General features: G+C 43.5%; 1 pseudogene; it reads left to right on the top strand.

Annotated features, from left to right (window-relative positions):
* The first annotated feature begins 17530 nt into the window (after positions 1-17530).
* LOC102026297 lies at positions 17531-24027 on the top strand (annotated as a pseudogene).
* Positions 24028-24444: the final 417 nt, after the last annotated feature.

Below are 24444 nucleotides of genomic sequence, written 5' to 3'. Positions count from 1 at the left end.
CCCTATAAATAAAAGATAGATTCATAAGGGAAAACTATGGATTTATTCGACAGAAGTTTTATATGACTTGGGAGCCTTCAGAAATGAAGTCCCAAAGAAACAAGGAAATCTATTTTTACGGATGGTCAAGTAGAAGTGTAATTGAAGGAAAAAGGGTAGGCACTAATCATAATAAACTGGAGGAATCTTAACAAGAACTGTTTGTCAGATTCTTCTTGATGTCCCTGTGTGACATTTCTTCCCTCTGGGCATAGGCAGAATGCTCATCACACGAGGAGCTCCAGGGCAGCACAGAGGGAGAAGGTCACTGAGTGCCCTTCCCAGGGTTCACAGCCTGCTTCAGGGGAGAAGGGCAGGGGCAGAGGGAGAGCTGCCTTCCTGCTTCTGCTGCTTTCTCAAATGCCAAGGTACCAGATATTAGGGTAGCATGTCCTGAACCCTGTCATAAGCAAAATGCAGTTTATCATTAGGGTAGAAAAGAGATATTAATCAAATAGTGGCACAAATAAAATGACTATGGGCAGTGAAAAATAAATAAAGGTAAAAGACCAGGAGCCAAGAAAGCATATAGCAGAGTCTCTGACTGGGGTGGAAGAGGTCGAGATGCTCCTCTGAGTGAATGATATTTGAGCTGGGGCCTAAAGGACACAGAGGTAGTGACTGCAGAAGGGCTGGAAGGGCAGTGAGGACAGAAGGCTGCTTTTGCAAAAGTTCCAGGTCGGTGTGGAACATGCATGACAGGAGTCAAAGCAGGGACAGAAGGTCTGTATGCCTGGGGTGGAGGCACAGGATCAGCAAGGGGAGCACAGCTTTGGCCTCAGAGATGCACTAGATCAGTGTTAAAGAGAGCCACAGTTTAAGCAAAGGCTCCTCTGAGTAATGAAAAGTGCAAGCTACAAATACAAGCATGCCGTAGCAAAAAGAGTAACATTAAATTTGCACATATATGCATGCACATGCCCCCCAGTGTACAGTGGGGTTATGTCCCAATCATAGACTGCAAGAATCACAAATTGAAAATGCATTTACTACACCTCTGCTTTCAATCGTCATAGTCTAGTCCAGTCTGCACTAAACACGCTCAGAGCACTTTCATTGGGTCTATGTTAGGCAGACTCATCAAACGCAAAGCCTGTTTTAGAACAAAGTGCTGAGTTCTCATGTGATTTATTGAATACCTACATCCAAAACATACTAGAAACATAGCACACTGTGGAGTCCTGGGTGCTCACCCTCATGAGCCCATAGCTGACTGGGGGCTGTGGCTTGCTGCCATCATCCCACACCTCCAGACAGTATTGTACAGCCTGAGAAAAGATAAAATTCAAAATTCCAGAATGGCAATGTGGTAGAAAGCTTGGGTAGCATGCACAAAACCCTGGGTTGAGCCCCAGTATCAAAAAAATTCAAAATTTCATCTACAATTTTACTGCATATGTATGTCTGGGCACCCCCATAAAGTTGATAAGTCAGGGACTGTCCATATGTGACATATATTATATCAATTAGATTATATACAATAATTATGATATGCAAATACATGTCACCATATATCAATAAGGGGAAAATGCTGAGTCTGTAGCTCAATGGCAACACACTTGCTTAGGGCATATGAGGCTCTGAGTTCCATTCTCTACACCTCAAAAAAAAGTCAGAATGTAACACAGAATGCTAATAGATACATTTAGATAAAGATGTTTGACCTCGCTAGTACTTAAGAAACTTGAAATCAAAAGCACAGTCAAACCACTTTGCTCTCCTTTGATGGGAAAACATTCAGAAAGCTAAGCACCTTGAGTGCTGGAGTAGATCCAGATCTGTGAGGCATCGTCCGTCTTGCTGGTGGGAGTGTGAGTTGGCAGAACCACTTTTGAAAAGGTGGTATTACCTTGTCAGGTACATGTGAGCTTGGGTACTTCCACCAGCCAGCAGCGCCATTCCTATGTACAGTCCAATACTGTCACACCGGCTGTTAAAATATTAAAATATCTCAGAAACATTGTCAATACCCATTGCCCCAGGCCATCACCACGGGGTGTTTTTCAGCTCCATTATAATCTAACAGGACAACCACCATACTCTGCAGGAACAGAACCATCATTATGTATGTGTAGCTGTTACATAGAAATAGGTCCAAGGGAAGCACTCACAAGCTGTGTCTAAGATCTTCATAGCAGAATAGTTTGTAATAGTAAAGACCTGGGGCCGGGGATATAGCTCAGTGGCATAAGTGCCTGTCTGAAAAGCACAAGGTCCTGAGTTCAATTCCAGGTACCAACCCCCCCCCAAAAAAATTGAAGATCTCAAACCCATTCAAAAGCCTGTGGATAAAATAATCGGCATAGAGTGGTCTGCTGGTACCATGGAACAGGATATAGCAGTGAATGTGCATACTTATTCTGTGAACAGGTGGCCTCTACAGATTTGTGGTATCTACAAATTCAGCCAACCTGGGATCAGAAATACTGGAAAAGCGTCATTTGTACTGGTCATGTGCAGAATTTTTTCTAGAGATGATTTAAATTATACATGAGGAGGTGCTGAGGTTATGTGCCAATACTACACCATTTCATAGACGAGATCTAAGCTTGGTACCCTGGAGTCCTGGATGTGAAGGAATAAGCGTATGATGTGCCTTCTTAAATAAGATTTGTCACGCTCAGAATCACCTGTGAAAACTCATCTTGCAGATGAGGAGATTTGTTCAAGGTCGAAAACACATGAGGGACTGTTGTGATTAGAACTCACATCTGGTTCCAAGTCTGGTATATTTTTGTGCCTTTCAAGAAATCAAATGGAGATTACCTTTAATGACAGGTGTGCATGGGTGCACACGTGTGTGCACATACACACAAACACCTCTCACTGCTGTTTGACCAAAGAAAGAAGACACAGATTTGTCACCGGTCTGTGGCTTTGAGTGAAATTGTCCCTTCTAACCATGTGACCAAGCTTGGATTTTGGTATTTAGAGAATTTCAAAGAAGCTGAGGGTACAGAAGAGATAGAATCTGTCTGAGGCTAAAGCAGTCATTTTCTAAGCACAGGAGAATGTAGATGGTGATGACTTTCTGCTGTTTCCATCCTGTTCCTCTCCACCTTCAGTCTCCAGTCGCCAGAAGAAGATGACGGGTCTGTGACTGAGGGGAAGATAACCTGAGCACTGGGGCGGCCTGAGACAACCCAAGTCCCTGACTCCTGCCTTGTGCCTCAGTGCCACGTCCTTGTTCCTGTCATAGGGGATATGAGAAAGGGAGAAGCAGATAGCACTGGTCAGGGAGTGAGGGGAAGGCCTGATCTTGAGGTGTGTGTTTCAGGGACTCATCTCCAACAGAGGTCTCAACCTGAAGCCCCAGATGGGAACTCACTCTCCAGGGAGTTTGCTTTGGCTTGCATGTATGAAGTATGCAATCATTTTAGTTCACTGGCAAATAAAATATTCTTGTCTTGCTGTTATGAAACATCCAGATGTTGATCCAGCCACAACACATGACACTTTGCAGAGGGCAGTCAAAGTCTCCCAGCTGCAGGCCCCTGATTTACGTAAGCCCTAGCTGGCCCCTTGGTCACCTACAGCTCCCCCTGCTGCCAGGGGACAAGTGAGTTTGCCAGTCCCACTAGACCAGCCTGTTTCCTCATCTGTAGAAGGTGACGAATGCCTACCTGAGCTATCTCATTAATTCAACTGACAAACATACATTCACTACCTAGATATGTATACCTTGTGGGGTAAATAAGAAGGAATATGGTTGGTTCCATAACATGGCTATTACACATGGTGTTGCCTTTGGTTTATTGATTTCATTTCCTTTGGATATATACCCGGAAGTGGGATAGTTGGATCATATAGTAGATCAGTTTTGAGTTTTTCTGAGACGCCTCCATACCATTAGCGTAATTGTTAATTAACTTGAATTTCCACCAGAGTGCCTAAGATTTCCTCTTTCTCCAGAGCCTCAGCAGCATTTATTTTTTTGATAATGACCACCCTAACTGGGATGGTGTGATACCTTAATGTAATTTTTATTTGCACTATACATATATATATCTTTATTATGTTATATAATTCAAGTAATTTGTAATATATTTCAAAGTATCTACAAGAAGAGATTGCAAATGGCCTTACCACAAAGAAATGTTGAATGTTTGAGGTGATGGATATGTCAGTTACCCAAATTTGATCATTATATCGTATTTCTTTTTCTGTTTTTGAGACAGGGTGTCCTTATGCCATTCAGGCTGGCCTTGAGCTCATTTTGTAGCCCAGGCTGTTCTGGAGCGTACAGTGGTCCTCCTGCCTCAGCCTCCCAAATGCTGCATGATATAGTATTTACGTGTATCACACTACCACCATGTACCCCATAAATATGTGCAATTATTATCTATCAATAAAAATCAAACTAAAAAGAGGGGAATATGTGGGAATATGTCAGTCCTCACTATGTAGAGGGACAGCCAGGCCAGTTGCAGCCTGGTGATCAAGTCAGACATTCTGGGTTCTACAAAAGCCTATATGTGAGATACAGGGTGGACACAGAAGGAAGGGAGTCTAGAGTGCGGGGATGCCCAAAGAGGATCTCTCATAAGAGACATAGACTCTCCTCTCCAGGTTGAGAAGCCATGGTGGAGGCAGGGTGGGCAGTGGGGAGCAGCAGGAGGTGTCATGCAGAGTGGATTCACAGATTACACAAAGGCCAAGTGAGTGAGTAAACACCCAGGGAACGCAGAGCTCACCCTGCAGCTGGTTGCAGGGTGTGAAACTGCAGAGTGAAGGGGAGAAAAGTAGAGAGCAATTGCCCAGCAATGTCCATAATGTGCTATGGCTGTGTCTAGATGTCCTCCCAAAGCCTCATGCCCCTGCGGTGAGGCTTTTCCAGAGGTGGCTGAATCTAGAGTGTGTGATGCTGGGATCCATTCACCGTGCAATGCTAGGCTCAAGGGCACTAAGATGAGGAGTGTGAATGCTACTTACCCTAACTAGCCTGGGAAAGATACAAGGGGCAGAAAGATGCTGTTAAGGCCCCTTGTTTCTTTTGATACCTTTTGGATACCATGAACTGTTTTCCTCTTTGATGCCCCTCTGCTGAGCCACTCTGCCTTGGAGCAGCCAATTATGGACTGACGCCTGTACAGACTATGAGCTAAATAAAACTTTCCCCTTTGGTTTTGGTTATTTTGTCTCACCAATGAGAGAAAAGTAACTAACACACTCTTTAATGTCTAGTGGTGAAGTCTGACCTTGTACCAAGGCTCAGACTTGGGAAATTCTTGAAGGGTTTCTTGCACCTGAGAGGCTTGAGGGAGTTTCAGCTTTAGTAAGATTTCTCTGACCGTAATAGAGGATAGACAGACAGATAGATGGGGACAGGAGGGAAGGGAAGGGAAGGGAAGGGAGGGAAGGTAGGCCTGTTACTGATTACTGGGTGAATCCATGTGAGAAACAAAAGAAGACAAGATTATGACAACTACAACAATTCACGCCCAGCTAAGCTGAGGCCCAGGAGGTACAGAGGTCTCGGTAGTTAATGGTGTACCTCTTCTCAGGCTGAGCAAGTGCAGGGTCAACCCCCAAAGCTGACTGCCTCCCTAAATACAGTGTTTCGGGCACAGATGACTTGCTTTCCCATAGATCCAGCCTTGGACAACTACTGAGAACTCTAGAAGGAAGGAACTCCGCTTTTCAGGGTTAAAACCCTCTGCAGGTACTGTGTTACTGCTGATTTTCTTCCTTCGTTCAAGGACACGAGGTTCAAACGCTTACTCTGAAGACTGACTCACAGTCTTTTCCCTCTGTTGTCCATGGTCCCAAAATGGACCAGGATGCTTTAAGCCAAAAGGCTGTCCCAAGTTTAGAGGAGGTAGACCCCAAAACTTGGACCCCAAGAGCTGGCCCCTGTATGCCTCTTTGTGTTTGCCACAGACATCTGCTACTTTTGAGAGACCCCGGTGGCCAATAGATTCTCCTTCTTAACCCGCTAAGCTATGATTTCAGAGCCTGCAGCTCTTCTTTTCTTATTTCCCCCAAGGTTCACCTCAGCAGTCATTAAATATGGAAAACATCTGTGCTTGAGAATTTTTACTAAAAATTCCCACATCTGGAAAATATTGGTCAAGAGTCTAATTAAGTATGTCAATGACAAATTGTCCTCACAGGAAGTATTTAGGGCGCGTCAATAATTGGGATTTAATGTCCTTGGCCTCTGTCCTTGTCTGCTTGTTTACTTAGCTTAGCAGAGGTAGGGGAGGCAGAATTCCCACCCTGACCCAGCCCAGGCCCCACTAATCCTTAGCCACACTGCAACAGGGAAGCCAGACCCACGGGTGCACAGAGCTGCCCTGAAGTGCAGAAGCATGGGTGGAAAACACTTTTAAAGCTGGGTCTTTTAAAGCGACATGATGCCCCCCTCCACTTACTGGAACCGCTGTCCACTCCACTCAGGCCTGACATTTCCTGTCAGGCCCACATGCTATTTAAAGATAAAGCTCAGAGGAGATTCCTGTGATTCTCATTCTTGGACTTTTTTCTTTCTCCTTTCACATTGCCCCGGCCGTTAGGGAGATGGGCTCTCTGCCCCTCCCCTGCTCCCATTAGGAAAGCCCCAACCTCTGGGATAATGAAGCTTCACAAACTTTCAACATTCTACTCCCTACGCATCATGGGAGGAAATTTCTCATTAATAAGGACCTTGAGAAGCTCTTCCTATCCCCAAGGATCTTCAGGAATGCTCTTCTTTTTGTCCCAGAATCCCTCGGTTGTTCTGACCCAAGACGGCTAAGGGTGCTGACAGGAAAAATCACTTTGGACAACAAGCAAAAGCCTCGCTTCAGTCTCATCAGTCAGAAAACAGATGGCAGAGTGGGACACACCAGCACATGCTAGAAATGTATGGTGTGACTTTTTAAAATTTATTTCATTATTTGAAATAAAAGTTACTTATTATTATTTAAAAATACAATTTTATATTTATGGAATACAGTGTGATAACTGGACACATGTACCTGATGTGGAATGATTAACTCAGGATGACTGGCATTTTCATCTCCTTCAACTTTTTTTTTACATTTTTAGTTAGCACATAATTATATATATTTATGGGCTGCAATATGACGTTTTCATATATGTGTACAGTGTTTACCGGTCAAACCAGAGTAGTTTGCGTTTCCATCTCCTCATTAGTTCTTTATGCTTGGAGCCTTTAAGATCTTCTCCTCTAGTTATTCATGAAGTAAATAATAGGTTTTGTGTCACTCCCTCTGTGCAGTAGAACTTGTTCTTTCTATTTAACTGTATTTTTCAAACTGGTGTCCAGCTACCCTCTATTCCTCCCTTCCCACCAAGAAATACATGTTTGGAAAGGCATATTCTTGTCCCAGGGCACTAAGGATTTATATTTTCAGATGCTTTTTGGTCATTTCTTGCTTTTATTTTTCCCTTCTACTCCAACAGTAGATGCCACTGGCTGTGTCACAAAATAACCCCTAATTCCATCCTTTCCTCCAGTGTCTCAGCTACACCCCAGCCTGAGTCATCATCTTTTTCTGCCTGGACAATGGTGATGGCTTCCTCGGTGACTCCCAGCTTCTGCCCTGGCCCCTTTCAGTCCAGTTCTCATATACAAGCCAGGTTGGCATGGTTTGAATATGATTTGTACCCAAATTCAAGCACTTTAATCTCTAAAGTTGTATATTAATGGCATTAAGTGCATGGAAACTACCTGACTATTATGGGGTTTAATGGTAGAGTTTTTGGAAAGTGATTAGATTAGATTAGCTCTTACATTGAAGCCCCCATGATTGAATCCTGGTAGCTTTAAAGATAGGAAGAAAAATCACAGACAGACACACACATGGTCGCACCCAGTTGTGATGCCAGGGAAGAGGGTGTTATGGCTAGTGTCTAGACATTCCCCCAAAGACTCATGTGGCCATAGGTGGGGCTTTTCAGCGGTGGCTGATCTGAAGTGTGTGATGCTAGAATCAAGGGTGTATGACTGCTAAACTAGTCCACTGATTTGTTTGGCATAGCTCTGGGTAGGATTGAGGGTGCCTCACCCTGAGTATGAGTGCTACCTGCATGTAGGCAGGATAAAATATAAGGGACAGAAGGAGTGCTACTGAAGTCACTTGTCACTTGCTTGCTGCTTGCTGCCTTCTGCCTGCCCTGCTTTGCCAGGGACTGTTTATCTTCTGCAATGTACCTCTGCCATGCCACCCTGCCAGCTGACTATGGACTGAAACCTTTATGAACTGTAAGCAAAATGAAACTTTCCTCCTTTAATTTTGGCGGTTATTTTGTCTCAGCAACAAGAAAAGCAGCTAAGAAGGCCCTTACAAAAGCCTGGAATATGCTGTTTAGACTTCCAACCTTCAAAACTATGAGCTAAATAAACCTATTTTCTCTTTCTTTGTTCCTTTTCATTCTCTTTCTCTCTTTTTTTTTCATTTTGGTGGTAGCAGTGGTGGTTCTAGGAATGGAACCCAGGGGCTTTCCAATGGTTTTAGTTGCTTTCAGGTTGCTGGAACAAAATACCCAACATCCACGTGTTAAATGAGGAAAGATTTATTTTGGGTTACAGTTTGTAGAAATTTCAGCCAATAGTCTGTTGGTTCCAAGGCAGGGTGGCATGGCAGAGGCGCATGGCAGGAGAGAAATAGTCATGCCATGTCAGACAGGAAGCATGAGACTTCCTTCTTCTTCCCATTTTAATTCCATACAGGCTACAAGCCTGTTGGTTTGTACCAACCACACCCAGCCTGGGTCTTCCTGCTTCGATAAGTTCATCATGCATGCACAGAACTGTACTAAACCAATCACTGGGCTAATCCAGTATCACACCCACCGTCCAGTATCACACACCTAGGAGCCAGTTGTCTCCCCAAAGCCCCACCTATGAGCATATGAAGCTTTGGGGAGACATCTAGATATAAGTCGTAACACTAGCACTAAGCTACAACCTCAGACGTTCTATGTTTTATTTTGAAACAGGGTCTCACTGAGTTATCCAGGCAGTACTCAAACTTGCAATCTTCCAAAGTAGCCTGCCTCTGGGGTTTTATTACAGTGAAGAGCAAAGCGATATACAGATGCTCTATGCAAATAAGGACCAAACTCTTTGCTTTCCCTCTGATGATCTCCCATCAGAATGAGAATGATCCGAATAGTTCCCTTGTCTGAAATAGGGCTGGACCCACAAATACACCACATCTCATTGCCTCTTCATAGTTCTTATTACTATCCAAAATTGCTTTCGTTGTTCATCTGCCTATCTGTGGAGGCCATCAGAACTGACGCTGCATGAGGGCACCTGGTCTTGTTATGAAGGCAATCAAGCCTCCTGCAGCACAGTGCTTAAGCAGGCACTCACTCTCAAGAGCTGACTCTGCACTGGCACAGCCCTGAGAGTGTCTCCTTAAATTTTGGGCCCAAGATGCCTCACTTGTCTTACCCAGGTTTCAGGCCTCTTTGACCCTGGATCCCAGCCCTGTGGAATCCTTCACTATTCTGGAGAACTCATGATTGAAGGTCATCTCCACTGTGAAGCCTTCTTAGGTAATTTTCTTGGTCTGGCAGCCTTTGTTACCCTGGTCTATTTCTGCTGCTGTAACAAGTATCCTAACCTTGATACTTATAAATAACAATTATAACTTACCATTCTGGAAGCTGAGAAGTCTAAGGTCAAAGCACCAGGAGACTGTCTGATGGGAGCTTGTAGAGTTAGATCACAGCACTTAGCAAGATCCCCGTGTGATTCCCCCAGCCTAACTCCCACAACTGAGTGTTGAGATACCCATACCTAGAGCAGCCTTGGGACCTGGGGGACGCTTCTTTGTCTGGATCCTTACTGAGTATGGGTCAGAGGGCCCCATCCCCCCAACAGTGAAGTGTTACATGACTGAAAAAGAACTCGAATTGTGCTATGACACTGAGACAGATTCCAGGATTCTTTCTGGTAACTGCCATTACCTAATGACTGAAGTTTAGGAAGCAGTTTTAGAGCAAGAGTCAAAGAACCAAGAAAAAGTATGTTTTTCAGACACTTGCCTCCTGTTAAGAACTGTTTATCAAACCAGACCAAATCCTTCCCATCTTCTTTGCACTGAAACTGTGAGTTTGAGACTTTCAACTCATCACAGAGCCATCTAGGCTGGGGATTTGTCCAGCTTTTCTACTTTCTTTTCTTTTTTTCTTTCTTCCCCTTCCTCTCTCCCTCTCCTTTCTCCCTTCCTTCCTTTTTTTTTTTTTTTTTCTTTTTTTGAGACAAGTTCTCGCTATGCAGTTCAGGCTGGCCTTGAGCTCACTTTGTAGCCTAGGCTGGCCTCGAACTCACAACGATCCTCCTGTCTCAGCCTCCCGAGTGTTGGGATTACAGGCATGCACCACAACGCCCGGCTTCTCCCTTCCTTCCTTTATGTATTCTTTTCTTCCTCTTTTCTTTCATCTTTTTTTTTTAAGTGGGCAATTTATTTGAATAAAAGTATCCACAGATTAGGGAAGGAGACAAAGGGGAAGGGGAAAAAAAGCAAGGAAGTGTGGGTATGACCAAAGCATGTTATATGCATGTGTGAAATGTCATGATGAAGCCCATTGTCCTGTACAATTCATATGCACTAAAAATTTTATTTTATTTTATTCTTTTTTTTTCTGGTACCCAGAATCAAACTCATGATCTTGCGTTTTTGCCAGGCAGGTGCTGTGCTGCTGAGCTAAATCCCCAGCCCCAAAATGTTATTTTTTAAAACTCATGAGAAACCCAAGGTCAAGGCACCAGCAGATTCCCTCTGTCCTCAGATCCTCGACATACAAGGGCTGGTGAGAGGGAAAGGCAGAGGTACCATTTGGCTCAGACTGAGGCCTCGAGATTAAACTCTTGGCCTTACTTCCCAAAGAAGTTACACACAGAACCTTGAAAAGTATGTGTGTGTTTGAAATATCAATTTGTTATATGTAAACAACAAAACGATCCCACGTTTTTGTATAATGTTCCACCTTTAGAATGCATAGAAACACAGCAGTCGGGGTGTGTCACACATAGTACATGACAACTTTCAGAAAATGTTCTTGAATTTCATTTTGATCCATTTCCTCAAACAGATCTAGGTGCCCTGTTGGTGCCTTATCAGATCTTACAGATGGTTTCATAGGCCACTTAATTCCTGCAGAGGAATTTACAAGCAAAATAAAGTCTTCTCTTCCCAAGGGTCTTCATTCCTTAAAGGAAAGGATGTACCCAATTCTTTAGAGTTCATGGTGCCCTCTAGTGGCTGATGTGCAGCACCACGTTATTTTTCTGTGATTATTCATGTTTGGCTAGAGTCCTTCCCTCCTTCCTGCTGTTCACAGCTGGCTCTTGGCAAGTTTTATGAAGCAGTAACACTGATGCACTGCCTTGTTGGTTAATGACTCTTCAACACAACGTCGGTGTCCTCTCTCGATGTTGCCAGACCTTTACACTGAACTACCCTTCCCAGAATGCACTATCTTGCTCCACACTTCTCCAAGGATTTTTCTTTTTTTGTACCGGGAATTGAACTCAGGACCTTGAGCTTGCTAGGCAGGTGCTTATACCACTGAGCTATATCCCCAGCACTCCACACTTCTGATGGCCACAGTGCCAAAGAAATTTCAAAAATCTCCAGTGACCCAAAGCCTCTCTGCAAATCTTAGAAAAGAAGACGAACATTATGTGTGCCAGGATCTTTATATACATGGTTGAAGCATTGCAATATCAGGATATTTTCATCCCCAAGTTGGCAGAGAAGCAAGCACAAACTCCATGAGGTAAAACAACTCTCTCGAAGTTCCAGAAGAAAAACTATAGAAAAGTAATTCAGCTCTAGCTGCTTTCCTAGGTCTTTTCTCCTAAGTATTGCAGGATCATGTGCTAAGAAAATGAGAAGGAAAAACAGTGTATCATGAGCCCAGTTTGGTAACAAACACTGGCTTTGGCACTTATATTTATTTCATTAATTCTTCATAATCACCCACTTGTTCAGCTGTCATGGAGCCTTTCATTGGCCCAGTCATTCATGTACGTGTTCAACAAATATCTATTTTACATCTACAAAGTGCCAAGGATTGTGCAATGTGATAGACACACTGAGAGCAGCAAGCCTGGTAAAAATGTAGATTCTACTCTCCAACTTCCAGTAGTGCAGAGCAGGAGAGAGCCAAGCCACATACTCATACAGATATGATGTCCCGCCTGGAGATGAGACCTGACCACCACACAGAAATCGGGCTTCTGAGTCCAAGGCAGTAGGACATGGAGGATGGTAAGCAATACTCTAGGGCATTTGGTAAGCTGAAAATAATATGAAAAAGCAGTATGTTGAAAGACTGCCCTTTTGCAAGAATAGTCCCATAAAACTGGCTTATGTAATCCTCATATCATTACCTGGAGAAGATACAATTATAATCCCACATTTCACAGGGTAAGGGCTTCATGAATGAAGGGGTAAAATGGCTTTACCAGGGGCTTTCAGCTTGTTCGTGTTGAAGCCAAAATTTCAATTAGAGTGTCACTTGCTGCAGAGCCAGTATTTTAACCCCAGGGCTATGGATGGTGCCAAGAATAGCACAGGGAAATAATCATGCAAGCCTTCGAGTCTTATAAGGAATCTGACCTTGAACTGATTATCTTTGTGGAGTCACCGAAGATCTGGAGTAAGAGAATGTTATCAGGTTTGATTTTCGGAAATTGATTGATAAGGCTGACTGCAGAAAGGAACCTATAGGAAATAGGATGTGTCCGGTCCACAGAATGGCCCACGGAACTGGGGAGGGCCCACACAGGAAGTGCTGAGTTGTTAAGAAGCCAAGGAGTCACTCAAGTACGCACAAGGCGGGCTACTCGATGTGTGAGTCCAGTGTACAGAAAAGAAATAGGACCGCTCATAAGGATTTGGGTGTTTCTATGTAAGATTGTGGGCAAGATGACTCTAAGAAAATTGAGGTGTGGGCTGGAGGGAATAAGGCAGGTGACAGAAGAAGAGACGGCAACAGCAGACACGAAGGAAGCACAGAAGTCTGGTGCTATAAAGCCAAGAGAACAGTGCTGCCACAAGGAGGGGATGAGGAATGAATGCCCTAGGAGGGTCAGGATGCACACATGGGGGCAGGGTATATCCATGCGACTCTCTGAGTTTAAGGTTGAGAGGAGTCAGGATTTGGGAAAGCCGTACTTAGTTCCCAGCAACTCCCCCACCACAAATTTCAAAATAGCTCTCCATCTGGAATGCAGACAATTATTTACAGTCCACAGCTGGTTGGTTACAAGGGCACCAGTTTTTGCCAAGTCATATTATTTGACAGAAATGAGCCGTGAAATGCCTGCTAATTGCTACAAGATTTAACAGGGACAGAAAGGCCTGAGAAGGGGAGGCGGGAGGTGTGTTGTCAGTCTTTCATGTGGAAAGCCCAGGGTGGAGGGATAACAAGACATAATGCGGCTGCTTCTCCCTGCTCCAAATTACCAGGATCATTTTATTCTGGTGAAAGAAGAATGAAGCTCTTTTAAAAATGAGCAATTATGACTTTTTTTCATTGTTTTTGAGAAAGCTAAACCCCAGTGATCCCAGCTATTTTGGAGGGGTTTTCAAAAGGAGTTCATACCACAGTCAAGCTCATTGTCTCCGCAGGCTCCTGGGAGAGGTTTGTTTGCTGCAGTAATCCCAGTTGATCCCTTCTCTGCAACCCTGACAAGCCTTTGCAGTACTCTTCCCACATGCTCTGCTCCTGCCCTGGAACTGGACCACGGACCCTTGAACCAACAGCAGGAAACTGCTTCCATACAACCAGCAGTACCTCTTCTGAGTCTTTAAAGGTTATTAGAAGTGTCTGTATCTTACTGTGCATCCTTTCATTCTCAGGTCTTCAGGAAACACCCCTTAAATCACATTGCTCCCTTGACCTAAAACCTTCGCTAATTTCCTACTGCCTAATAAATCTGGTCCAAAGACTGCTGAGTGTAAAATCTAACCCCCAACATTCTTGTCCAATCTTGTTTTCCCCTTCCACTATTCACTTGTCTACTCATCCATGTATTATGTATGGAGTAAATGGTACATATTGTGCTGTACAACAGGTGTCAGGGGAGTCTTCACCCAGGAGAGGAGGTAGTGATAACATAACACAGAGGCTTTGCTCAGTGAACATGAAAGGCTTTGGGGCATGAAGAATGTGACCCTTAGTCTGAGTGTGGAAGGAAGAGGACACTCACTGGAGACGTATTCAGGCAAATCTATTAGCCTTGAAATCCCAACTGACGAGGAGAGTGAGTAGTCTCCAAGCTTGGGCAGTCAGGTAGAAGGTGGTGCTGTCTGAAAGGCAAAGCCCATGAAGAAGAAATGAGTTGGACACGTGAAAGAATGAGCTCCTCTGGAGACTGGCTTGCCAAGGGGAGCAGATGGACAGCCACCACGAGGTGCCTTGTGGACAATTGCTAATGGGAATCTGGCACACGAGTGAGGAATCCAGGCTGGAGAGAGAAGCAAGGGAGTGGTTAATTTAGAGATGGACATTGGATCCCTGGGTATGACCAGGCCACTCGTGAAGATGGCCCTTGATGAAGAGCCCTGGACAACACTCTCGGGGCCACAATGGAGAAATACAAACCTGCAGAGAGGAAGTGTACTTCTGCATGGAGCCTGGGCGCTGAAAATGCAAGCCTGTCCTTTCTCTAGTGGGGACAGGCAAGTAGCAATGCAAAGAAGGGCCCAGGAAGTTTGATAAAAACAGGAGTAAAAGTTGCACTGGCTTCCCTTATGCTCCTTCCCTTCTTCTACATAATGAAGAATTTGGCTGGCTTTTATCATTGTTTCCTGGTGGGGAGCCCGAATTCTTGGAATTTATCATGTGATAAGAGTATCTTTGCTTTTCATGGTGGCCCTCGGACCACACTTGAGTTTATGCTATTGGCACGCCTCAAGATGAGGACTGGTCACTGCCAGAGCAGAGAGACCAACCACGTGATTATAGGGTTGGGGCTTTGAGCCACCCACATGATACTAGCCCAGCCTCTGGGGAGAAGGTTGGTAGATAGTGAGTCTCATGGTCAGAGACTCAATTGCTAATACTGCGCTATGAACCCTAAGGAAAAACTCCAGACATTGGAACATTAGTTAGCTTCCTTGTCTGTATTGTGAGAGTCTTGACTGCAGGAGGAATCGACAAGGAAGTCTCATGTTTGGGACCTTCCTGGACTTGGCTCCAGGTGCCTCTCTTTGTAACTGGTTTTCATTTGTATGCAAACAAATACACAGTGCTTTCCTGAGTTGCTTGAGCTATTCCAGCGAACTGTCAAAACTGAGGAAATAATGGGAACTCCAAAATGTGTAACCAGCTGGGGAGGAGTACTGATGGCTTGGAGATTCCCGAATTTGAGCTTGACGTCTGAAGTGAGAACAGATTTGTGGAGAACTAAGTGCTTCACCTGTAACATTTGGTGCAGCTCTGGGTATTTGATGCCAGAACACCCTCTTTCTAAAAAGGGATTGTGTTCTGAGGACAGTCACTACTATGGTTTCAGTATGATTTGTCTCCACTGAAACTCATCTTAAAGCTTTGTCTTTATTGTCATGTTGAGATGCATTGGAGCCTTGAAGAAATGATTAGGCATTAAGAGGCATTGATGGTTCTCTTGCTAATGTGAATTCTCACTTGGGTGGGACTGGACTGTGGCAAGACTGGGTTGTGTAGTCAATGTGGTGCTGTTGCTTTCTCACATGCTTCTTCTGTGTGCCCCAACTTCTCTTTCTGCTTCTCCATCACGATATGACACAGCACAGGGACCTCATCAGAGGTGAAGAAGATGCTAGTTTCATGCTGCCAAGGCTTCCAGCATGATAAAACAAAATGAGCCTCTTTTTTATAAATATTTCAAATTTAAGTATTCTGTTATAGCAACAAATGAGACTAAGATGGTCTACTAACATGGACAATGTCTTCCTTTACACTAAGCACCACTCATATATAATTTTTCACTTCCTCCTAGATGCAAAACTAAATGGGAAGTGCAAAGTATTGGTATCTATGCTACAGATGAAGACAGAGTCTCCAACTTAGGCACCCTGACCAAGATCAGGTATCTAAGATGTAGGGAAGCTAGAATTATACTCAAGCAAGCAAAGTTCATTCTCAACCACTGTACCAGATTTCTTTCCAACAAGATATTCCCACCCTCGTTTTTTTTTTTTTTTATATACTGGGAAATGAACTCAGGACCTTGCATTTGCCAGGCAGGTGCTTGTGCCACTGAGCTATATCCCCGGCCCACCTCCACCCTCATATTTGATCTGGGAGTACTAGCATGGTAGTCATGCAGACATGGCTGTATTTATTCAGCATATTCATTGAACACCCTGTGTGTGCTAAGTACTATGAGATCATCTAAACAAGACAATGATCTCTGGATTTATGGAGCTTATTTTCTAGCTAATGGGAAGAAGGGGCATGGTACAGACTTTGGCTTCTACTCTAAATGAGATTGCGTGCTTGAGAACTATTACACAGCTTTAAGCAAAAAGGAATAACATGATCTAATTTCTACTGTACAGGACTCACTCTGGCAGTTGTGTTGAGGATAGTCTTAAAGCAAGAGTAGAATCAAGAAAATTTGTTAGGAGGCTGATGAATTTAGTCAGCTAAAAATGATGGTGACTTTGACCACCAGTTCTTCTGCAAGTTCTGAGTGCTGCCCTGAGGCTAAGGGTGACCTTGCAAAAGTCCTTCCCCTCTATGAACATCAGCAACATGGAAGACTGAGAATAAGTAGTAAGATTGTGGGAAAATTTTCAGGGTAGAGCCAGCAAAATTAGCTGAGACATGAAACCTGGATGAGACATAAAGAGAGGAATAAAGGATGATCCTAAGATTTAGACACTGAGCAAATGAGAAGGAGTGCTATGAACTGAGATGGAGTAGATTGTGTGAGAAGGATCTTGGACCTGCAGGTGGCAGGAAGAAGGCACCATGTGCAGCTTCAATGGCTAAGTTTATGAGGGCTCTCAGATATCCAGGAGAAGTCAAGGGTCTTTATGTGGTTGGACATGTGTGCCTAGGTTTAAGATAAATAGCTGGGCTTAAGAGGAGGGCTAAAAATATAAATGTGACAATCACCACAATATAGCTTGCATATTAATATATGATCAGTGAACTTAATATAAACTCAAAAATTGACAAGATCAAAGGCCAAGCTTAGAGCAATTCAATACTAGGTGGTCTTGGAGAAAAGAATGAACTAGCAATTGATGTTGCTCAGTGGCACAAGCACCTGCCTGGCAAGTGCAAGGTCCTGAGTTCAATTCCTGGTACCAAAAAAAAAATAAGAGGGTGGGAATATCTTGTTGGAAAGAAATCTGGTACAGTGGTTGAGAATGAACTTTGCGTGCTTGAGTGTAATTCTAGCTTCCCTACATCTTAGGTGCATGATCTTGGTCAGGGTGCCAAATTTTGAGACCCCATTATACAGAGGCAAACCAGGAGGACAGAATCTTCAGGAAGTCATGTGAAGAATCTGCACTCAGGAGACAGCATGATCAAGCTTGTGAAGTGCTGCTGGGAAGTCAAGGGACATGAAGACCAAGAACAGACTGTTGGATTTAGCAACATGGAAATCACTGGTGACTTTGGCAAGAAGAGCTTCAATGATGGAGCAAGAGAATGGTCTGGTGGGGTTGGTTTCAGAGAGGATAGAGGACAAATGTGAGACTGTGAGCAGAGAACAACCTTCCAATTCGTCTTGCTATAAAGAGGACCACAGAAATGGGCAGAAGCCAGCAAGCAAAGTGGAGTAAGGGTAGTTGCCTTTCTTTACTTGTTTGCTTTCTAAAGAAATAAGACTGGAGAAGTAATGAAACCAAGAGATTTGAATGATTGAATGAAACTAAAGTCAGAATAAAGAATAAATGGCTCTTCAGTCGAATTTGTCCCATAATCACAATTATACATAATAAAATGTAATACCTAATGTAAGTTGATATAATAGGCTATTGAAGTCTAAATTAATAAGGAAAATCATTATTATCCTAAGGCTTATCTATGACCCACAAGTTGAAATGGCCCCTTCTAGAGGTTTTAATCAATCTGAAGTCCATTGAGGCAGCCATGGCACACACATAATACTGAAATTTGGGACAGAAATGGTGAGGGAGCACTTCCTAGAGATAGGAGACGGGAACTTCAGAGCACAGCAAATTTGAATCAGACTCTAGCCCAAGAACGATGTGTGCCCTCTCATTTGCATGAATTTTAAATTCCCCATTTTCCATTTTTCCCATTTCAGTCCAATGTGCCCGAGCTGAGAACCTACTGTTATCTCGAATTCACCAGCATAATTTAATTCCTAGCCTTTGGAATACATTTCATAACTTCAAGGGAATTTTTTAAGCCCCCCCCCATGCACACACACAGTTCTTCTACAAGTTCTGAGTGCTGCCCTGAGGCTAAGGGTGACCTTGCAAAAGTCCTTCCCCTCTATGAAGATCAGTGTCCTCAATTAGGAAATGGGAATCAGAGTCACCAGATGATGGCATGGCAATACATCATGTGAAGGCATCATGTGTGAAGTGGGACAGTAGGGGCTCCAACAGAGTCTGAGATCTGATGAGTTCAAACTGTAAGTTATTATGGGTCCCTGAAGTATGCCAGGCTAAGTGTTGAGCTAGGGTCCTCATGAGAACAGAGAAAGACATGCTCAAGGATTTAGTAGGCACAGAGGAGCATACAGCTGCCTGAGAAACCCTCCCTGGGGAAGACAACTTGAAAGTGGGGGACCAACAAAAGGACTCTGAGATAGGGGAGAACAGTAAATTCCAGACAAAAGGAAGCATTCCCATGACTCCATGAAGAGAACCATGTCCCTGGGAAGGAGCTGCTATTTCCTTCCCTTTTCCTACCCCATATTGCATATATTTTATTTCAGAATTAGATATTCAATTTGAAACTCTCTTCTTTAGAGAGAAGAGTTGTTGCCCTGGCCACCCTATCCTCATTACTCCGCTTTATCCCACGATCTATCCTTTCCCCCCACCCATTCTGCTTGTTCTTTTTCTTCATAGTAAAATTTGCCTTTATATGTAATTGACCCTTCATGTCCTTGGGTTTGGCATCTGAGGATCCAACCATCTACAGATCAAATATGTGGTTAAGTCTATGATGATGAAGTCTGTACTGAATGTGTACTCACTTTTTCTTGTCATTATTCCCTAAACACTACAATATAATGGCTATTTACATAATATTGTTGCTTGGATTTTCAGTGTTCCTCCACAGACAGATGTGTTAAGAGGTATGTTCCCCTGTGTGGTACAATTGCGAGGAAACTTCCACAGGTGGGACCTGGTGGGAAGGAATGTATCACCGGGGATGGGCCCTGGAAGGATACTGTGGGACCACAGCTGCTTCTTCTTCTTTTGCTTCCTTACCATGAGGTGAGCAACTGACTCCCCACCATTGCCATCTGGCGCTCGCACCAGAGACCTGAGAACAATGGTTCTGCCTGATCATGGGCTGGACCTTCTAAAATTAAGAGCCAAGTAAAGCTTTTTTTCTTTCTAAGTTAAATATTTTAGATATTTTGTTATAATGATGGAAAACCAATTAAAGCACAAAGTGTTAGATATTATAAGTTGTCTTAGTTACTTTTTTCTTGTTACTGAGACAAAATTAAATGAGTAAAGGTTTATTTAGCTCAGTTTGTGGAGGCTTCAGTCCATGATCAGCTGGCTCCAAGGCAGGGTGGCATAATGAGGGGCAGCATCTCAAGGTGGCAGAAGACAGCAAAAGCAGCAAGAGCAAAAGGGGAAAGAGCAAGACTCTTTTCCTCCCTTATATTGTAAGCAGGCCACTATCCACTAGGGTGGGTGTATGTGGCACTCATACCATCTCCATGCCCTCCTCTCGCACAGGATGAGGAGGTTTACAAAGTGAGGACCCTGGCCCTCTGCTGAGTCACTTAGTTAAACTTCTAAGCTTCCCATGTTGACACAATGTATCAACCATTACATAAGTAATCTAGAAATTATTTAAAGTATGCAGGAGGGCACGTTCTATAGATACTATGCAAATTTTGTAACATTTTACAAAAGGGAGTTGGATATCCACAGATTTAGGTCTCCATGGAGGTGGAGGTCCCTATACCCATTCTTCTGCAGATACCAAGGGACAACTCTACTCATTTCTTTTCTTACTTGAGGGTATAGACTTATGTCAAACCATGCGGAGAAAATTCCAATTCCCACCACAACCAGGTATGTCATTTTAGGGATATCAGGGTGTGTTTCTGGGTCTTAATTTCCTTACCTATAAACTGGCATGAGGAACCAATGAGATAAGCTATAGGAACTCCTGGAATCACCTGTAATTGCTCAATAAATGCTAGCTGTTTTATTGTTCTTTGGAAACTTTTCACAAATGACTCTAAACACCATGAGGGTAGGGATGCTATCTGACTTATAGGTACTTATATGAATAAATTTGTACCCAGAATTGGTGCCCAACTGATTCAAATCAGTACCCCCCCAAAAAAAAAATCACGTGTGGTTGACACACATGAGTTTGGCTTTTAGCCTTTCCAACTGTTCCTGTTGGTCATGATCTACTGTCTCAGCACCCATCCTCAATTCTCAGGAAAATCGGGCATCCCACATTCAGTCATGAATCAGCAGTGTGACATTTAACGCTGAATGGCATTTCCATGAAGTGCTGAGCCTTTTATAGCTTACCTTATTTTGAGTGTCACTGTTTGCAACACCCTTTCATGCTGAAATAACAAACTGTAAAAAGTTTGGCCAAGCTCATTTTAAGTCATGGTCACTGGAATCTGTGATTCATGTCTGATTTCAATTAGATTAGCTTTCCTCCAGAAGCAGCAGTGTGTGTTTAGTCAGTTAAACTCAGTATGTTGCAGTTGCAAAATGTAAGGGATCCTCAGGCCTAACTTTACAGGAGAAACTGAGCCCCGAGGAAGGAAGGCAACATGTCTGATGTTCTACCATGAATAACAGTAGCATCAGGATCTTCTCAGACACAGGGATTCAGGGTAAAAGGAACCAGAGAAGACAGCCCAGGAATAGGCAGGTTTGCCTCTGCTTCTCATTGCCAGGAAATGGAGGAGGTCCTCCCATGGCCATACTTCTCATTAATTTTCAAGTCAATAATAACTGAATATTGCTTCTTCTGAATAATTCCAAATGACAGCATGAGCTGATGTCATTCATGACCACCATGCTTACACCCTCTCTCCACTGAGTCTCCCCAGAGGTATCTGTTGTCTTCAATCTGAAACACTCCTCCCCAAAACTTCTCTGTCTTATCACAAACATATGCATGAGTAGCCATAAAAATATGTTAATGTTGCTCATGAGTAGTACCACATTCCATGTATCACCCTTCAGACTATTTTTCACCCTCAACAGTATAACTGTTCTACTGTAGCTATTTCTACTGTAAGTACATGTGGGTTGTTCTTATGCTTTTTAAGTGGTATGTCACAGTCATTACAGGGACTTTATCATGTTCTATTATTGTATTGTTATATTGGATAACATTTAGGGAAGTCCAAATTTCTTGTGTTATAATGATACCCCATAAAAATCCTTTATATATATCCTGATGCTCATATAACACGGCTTCTCCAGGGAAGCCCCTCCCCACCAAGAAGAACTGCTGGTCAATACGTTGTGCACATCTTTAGCTTTATTAGATGCTGTCAAATTGTTCTCCAGAGAAGCGTTGGAAACACACTCACCCATCCATTCCAGGAGTACCATTTCCCCACTCTCTCCCTGCCACTCAAATGTCAAACCCCTAATTGATGGAGGAAAATGTTGCCTCTGTTTTAACTTTCCCAATTGCTAGTGAGTCTGGGCATTTTTTCTTTATGATGCTGAAATGTATCCCTTTCTGCATAAATTGCCTGTTAATATCTCTTTCACTTCTTTCTTTTGGGCTGTTTGACTTTTCTCCCAACACTATTTAAAAAGCCCTTAAGCCCTGCTGAAATCTGTGTGAATCATAGCTCAGAAATCTCACGCCGCATTAAGAGAATGATTTGAAATGTTATTTTTAAAGGGTGGGGTAGTGAGTGAGGCATGATGGAGAAACGAGGGTGACAGGCAGATCTGAAATGAAAAGACACCTCACAAAACTGGGTGCAGAAAGGGGAGCGTGTGGGGCTTTGTGCAAACCTTGTCAGCCCGTCTGCTGATCACCAGATGCTACTGCTGAGCCCACACAGGACAGAGGCACACTGGGCCACCTCAGGTCCTGTTAATAAAATAATGGACAGTATTTTCTTAATTTTTATATTGATTACATGGTGAAATGATAAGGTAGAAATACTAGGTTTAAGAAAATATATTACTAAAATTAATTTTCCTATTTCCTTTTACCTTTTCAATGTGGCTGCCAAGAACTTAGAGATCACAGTTTGAGGCTCATGGTATATTTCTGTTGGATGGTGGTGGTCTGAGAAATGGGAACAATTACATTTCCATTTCCATTTCTAGCTCCTCAGGTAGAAATTCCATGTGTCCTTGAGTATGTCACTTTCTCTTCCAGCCTCATTGACCTTGGAATGAATGTGGACAAAAAAAAATTCATAAATTTACTCCATGGAAATTCAAGTATTCGTACAGGTAACAACCCAGGGGCTCACCCTGTCACTCAGATCTCAAAGTTACATCCACAGAGGGCTGACCTGTCACTTCTCGGCCTAATCAAAAGGTCGGTTATAACAGAACTGGAGACAGGACATCTTCTCTCAGTTGTACCCCACTCTGAAGGATTCATTAGTCAGATCGATACGTGAAAGAGTTAGAAGCTTCTTTTGTCTGTCACCTGGTCCCTAAGGGCTCCTCCTGCTGGCCACGCTAATAAGCTCATGACGCAGATCATTGCTTCTATTTATCAAGTGGAATAGCTTTGAATTTCACATGTTCACCAATTAAGATTCCTACAAGATATAGTAAAACAACTCAAAATGGTTTTTAAAAAAAGAAAGAGTGGGAAATTATCTTCTCCAGTTCTGGAGCCCATAAGTCTTAAATCAGGTGTCAGCAGGACCACGCTCCCATTGAGGGTTCTGAGGACAATCCATTCTTTGTGTTCCTTGCTCGAAGGTGGCATTGCTCTACTTTCATTATAAATGATTCTCTTGGGGCTGGGGATTTAGCTCAGTGGCAAAAGCTCCTGCCTGCCAAGCACAAGGTCATGAGTTCAGTTCCCGGTACCGGAGAAAAACCAAAAAAAAAAAAAAAAAAAAAGATTCTCTTCTCTGGGTCTCTGTGTGTATTTTCCTGTTTCTTTTTCAGACAGAACAAGGGTTATAGGGTGCAGATTTCCAAGAAGAGGAAGTTTGTCACTGATGGCATCTTCAAAGCTGACCCAAATGGGTTTCTTACTCAGGAACTAGCTGGAGATGGCCCCTCTGGAGTTGAAGTCTGAGTTACATCAACCAGGACAGAAATGATTGTCTTAGCCAGCAGGACACAGAATGTTCTTGGTGAGAAGGGCTAGAGGATCCTAGAATTGGTTGCTGTAGTTCAGAAGAGGCTTGGCTACCGTGAGGGCAATGTAGAGCTTTATGCTGAAAAACTGGCACCAAGAGGTCTGTGTGCCGTTGCCCAGGCAGAATCTCTGTGTTTCAAACTCCTAGAAGGGCTTGTTGTGGTGTGCTGAAGTTCATCATGGAGACTGAGCCAAAGGCTCTGAGGTCCTGGTGTCTGGGGAACTCTGAGGACAGAGGGCCAAGTCCACAAAGTTTGTGGATGGTCTGACAATCCACAGTGGAGACCCTGTCAAGTACCACATTGACCCTGTGCTGCCATGCGCTGCTCAAACAGGGTGTGCTGGGCATCAAAGTAAAGATCATGTTGCCCTGGAATCCACATGGTAAGGCTGGCCCCATGAAACCTCTGCCTGACCATTGCAGAACCCAAAGATGAGATCCTGCCCCCAGCTCCCATCTTGGAACAGAAGGGTGGGAAGCCAGAGCAGCCTGCCATGCCCCAGCTGGTCCCTGCAGAATAACGAGCTGTCCTTCATAACAGTGTCTGAAAATGGAGGCTGCTGCATAAAAACATTGAATAAATCTTGTACAAAGACAAAAAAATAAGAACAAGAGTTACGACCTTCCAGTACTCTTACTAGGATAGGGCCCACCCTCTTCCAATGCGATCTCATCCTGATCTTTACATTTATTATACCAGCAGAGAACCAACTTCCAAAGAAGGTCACATTCTGAGGTTCTGGGAGGTCATGAATTTGGTAGAGTGTCTTAGTTCATCTTCTGTGGTTACTCCTGACCAGGTAATTCATACAGAGCAAAAGTTAATTGGGTTCACAGTTCTGGAGGTTTATGGTCAAGGGACCACAACTGGTCAAGGCCTTCTTGCTGGTGGGATCTCTGTGAAGTTCCACAGAGCATCACATAAGGATAGAGGCATA

The sequence above is a fragment of the Chinchilla lanigera genome, unplaced genomic scaffold (assembly GCF_000276665.1).
Source record: "Chinchilla lanigera isolate Chin_1 unplaced genomic scaffold, ChiLan1.0 scaffold00007, whole genome shotgun sequence".
NCBI classification, from domain to species: domain Eukaryota; kingdom Metazoa; phylum Chordata; class Mammalia; order Rodentia; family Chinchillidae; genus Chinchilla; species Chinchilla lanigera.
The sequence above is the reverse complement of the archived record's forward strand: the minus strand, read 5'-3'. Positions and strand labels throughout refer to the sequence as shown.